Source organism: Centrocercus urophasianus, unplaced genomic scaffold (genome assembly GCF_019232065.1).
Source record: "Centrocercus urophasianus isolate 14NV4802_14NV808 unplaced genomic scaffold, USGS_Curo_1.0 seq_17, whole genome shotgun sequence".
Lineage (NCBI taxonomy): Eukaryota > Metazoa > Chordata > Aves > Galliformes > Phasianidae > Centrocercus > Centrocercus urophasianus.
In genome coordinates, this window is record NW_024884722.1 from 6,510,197 (window position 1) to 6,513,913 (window position 3,717).

A 3,717-nucleotide genomic window follows, 5' to 3' on the forward strand; every position below is an offset into this window, starting at 1 on the left:
TATATATATATATATGTATACACTTTCCAGAGCCAGGTAACACTGCTTTACAGTAGTTGCAAGTCTCTGTCTGTCACTACTTCCTACCAAACACTAAATTCTTAAAGAAAAGAAGGCTTCACTGTCTTTGCATCCTATGTTAAAGTGAATGGTTCCAATTAAACAAGATTTGTTTCCAGTGGCCTTAGGTTAATGCAGAATTTGATATAGTTAGGATCTACAATCCCCCACCAAGAAGAGGAGGTGAACTGTAGGACCTTGCAGCCCTTGGGTTTTGTGCTGTTTTCAGCCCGTCCGCTGGGAATGCTAGCAGTAGTTTCTGCAGCTCTTTTGAAGTGTAGTTCCCGCATGGTAGAGATTCTTTGCCCTTTTTTATTCACCTTTTGTAAGATTCTGACATGATCCAAGCAGGCATTTGTTGCTAAAGTGATTCTACTGTAACTGTAAAATGTGAAGAGTTTGCATTTTTTGCACTTCCTTTTTCAGTCTCGTGAGAGCACTGTCTAGCTCTTCTATGCAGAACACTGAACTACTGAGCAAACTTCCAATTGTCCTCGTTGTCTTCTTTAAATCCAAGAGTGGAAAATTAGCCTGTCCCTCTAAGGAATTAGAATTGTAAGTAGAATGTTATGCTATGATCTGTAGTTTATAACCCATTTGAACAACTTTACATTGTAAGTGAGAAATGGATGCCCATTTTGATAGAGGATGTTAGGCTGTAAAATTAATATGAAATTTATTAGGAAATTATGAGTCATTTTTAGAATAGTAGTTCTGATACTTATGCAGGAAGTTTCCTGTATTTTTGGTAGGGATTTCGGATGACATTGTGCAACTTAATGTTGAAAAGACAAGGCCTGCCATCCTTAGGCAAAGCCAAAAGCTCTGACTGAAGTTTTGCTCTAAGCATGGACTTGCAAGTTTGAGTCAAACTTAATTAAATCTAGGCTGAAAGTTAGCAACGAATTGTAATAGAATGATTACTTGTATTAGAATATGATACATGTGCAGTAATGGTTAGGATGGTTAATATTGCTATATTCATACCAGTGAATATATACAGGAGTTTTAATGCATTATTATGAGAAGGCTAATTATGTATTGCAGAGAATTAATCGCTGAGATAAGCTGCATATTTATCATACGAAATGGCTTAAGCGGATGAATAGTATAAAAGTTGTTGGGCATAACGTCACAATACACACCTGCTCGAAATAGTCTTAAACTATATTGTAAAACCAACCATTGTGGTCTTGTTCACCCCTGTGCAAGATAAATTCAGATTTCACAGATGTTTGGAGCTGTTCACAACTTCTCTGGATTGTATCTTGAGTGTTCTTGTGTCCTCAACCATGTCAAATAAAATACAGTAAAAGTAATTTTTCTTTTTGGGTGTTTCTACTTTGATGAAAATGGCTGTGAAGGGTCAAGTGGTTATACTTGCAGTTGGATACACCTTCATAGGCATGAGTGTTGGATATCAGATTTCTTCTTCCTTCTGAATGTGTGGACACCTGGAGTCCGTGTTGACCTGAGGTCACTTTCTACTGCTGGGGATTACCGAAATCCTACTGCAGTTTGTGTAGCTCTGAATAGGATGACTGTTGGTGTTAAGATAGAAAGACTTTGGACAGTATCAGAAACAGTTTAGGTCTTTCCTGTAATGATGCTCTGAATCAGAATGAAAGCTGGGAAATCAATGTGCTTGAGGCTGAATTCGTGATTCGTGGCATTTCTTTCGTGACATTCTCAACAAAACTCACAAAGGTCATTGATGATAAATAGAAAAAGTAATAGTGTAGAAAATGTAAAAGAACCAGTCTGTGTGTGTGGAGGTTCCCTTCTTACAGCCCGTGGAAACAACCAGGCAGGATGTTGAGGATGAAAATCTGGATGGTATTCAGATCCAGGGAAAATGCAACATTTCTAGAAGCAAAACTGAATGGTTTATGTTTTTATTACAGGAAAGACTTAATGTGTTTTCACAGAGTACTGCTTTTGGAAGGATAGGAGATTCCTCTGAAATGGTAAGTCACTAGTATTAGAGGATATCAGCACATGGGTTTCTTTCACAAACTTCTAGGTTGTTACCAACACTGGTGTATAACTGCAGCTCCCAGGTATTTGCACCCGGACCTGAGGAGGCAGATGCATCCAACATTCCTCTGGGAAGGCCACTGCTGAGGAGGAGATGTCCATGGTGCTCCAGCTCAGCCGTGGCCCTCAGCCATAGCCATACCTGAGCCCACACTGTTGACTGCAGGTACTGGCCTGATGTTCTCAGCCCCCTGCAGGAAGCCATCTGCTCTTTTGGCTGTGAGAGTTCAGTTCCCTCTTGTCACTTTCATGTTAAAGATGGTTTTGAAATAGTGACTTAACATCTTCCTACAAAGTAAATCCGTTTCAACTCTCTGTCTTCTTTATTCCACTTGTTACCTGAAGGCCTCACAAGTGTCACCTGGGTGTGGTTGTGGTTTTAGTTCCCATTGTCCTCCAATGTCATATTTAGCTATTTCTCTCTTTTCAACCAGTAGAAGCACCTGACTGCAAGCTATTTTTGTTTCTCTGTATAGACTACTGTTCTCTTTCTTTTGTGATTTAGTTTTTCCTTTCAAATGCAACATCTCAGCTGAAAGGATTTTTGTGCCACATTGAAGCATATTATTGTTCTGGTTCCAGGACGTTTATAGTCTGGAATATGTTCAAGGTAGATGTTTGCCAGACACCCAGCATTTCGTTAAGAAAACTGATTCAGGTACAGTGGGTATCATTTAAGTTTTCATGTAAACATTGATTTCTGCAGGAGTGTTTGCTTGGAGTGAATAATAAAAATACTACAAGGTTAGAGACCACTAAATACATAATGATAAATTTTACTCTGTTACTGTGTTAATTAAAGCAATTACAATTCATGAGTGACTTACACTAATAAAATCAGCTGCTATTCATGTCAGTAGCATGGGTACAAACCCTATTAGAGAAAACCATTTCCCTCAAAGTGTCCTAAAAATTGCCATATCAGAAAGTACTGTAGTCTCATAGCCTTCTGGAGGGCTGGTTTATTGCTAATATTGTAGTATCAGCCAATAAATTGGCCAATAACCAGGTATATATTTATATACCTGGTTATTTTATATATATATATATATATATATATATTTAGTGTGATTTTTTTTGTGTGGTTTTCTAGGTATAGGAATGTTTAGTGATGTGCTGTTGCACTGAAAAACTTGCATAATGGTTTGTATGATACATTTTTTTCCTAAGTGTTGTAGGCTGTGTCCCTAAAATGCAGGAGGGCTGGCATTAGCTATGGAGATGTGTCAGTGACATGTATGTCATTATGCCACAATGCTACTCAAAGATGAAAAGATGCAGAGAATGAGCTGAGATGTGTAGCAGTGCTACACCCCAACTTCCACCTATTTGCTGCAATGAAGATGTTTTACAAGTGCTTTATGACTATAATTATAAACACCATCCTAATAGGCTAGGTACTGTATTTAACTTGTAATGAACTTGATTTCAGCTAAACATTCAATTAATGTTACTAGTACAATGGGAAATATAATTACAGTCTTCAGGAACACATTAAGAACGAAATTTTGCTTTCAGTGTTCTAGCACATTGCTCTGATTCCCAGGGGAGTTTCCTTTATGTGCATTCATTGGCAGAATTTGGACCTTTCACTGGACTTTTCTAAATCTGCACATTTTT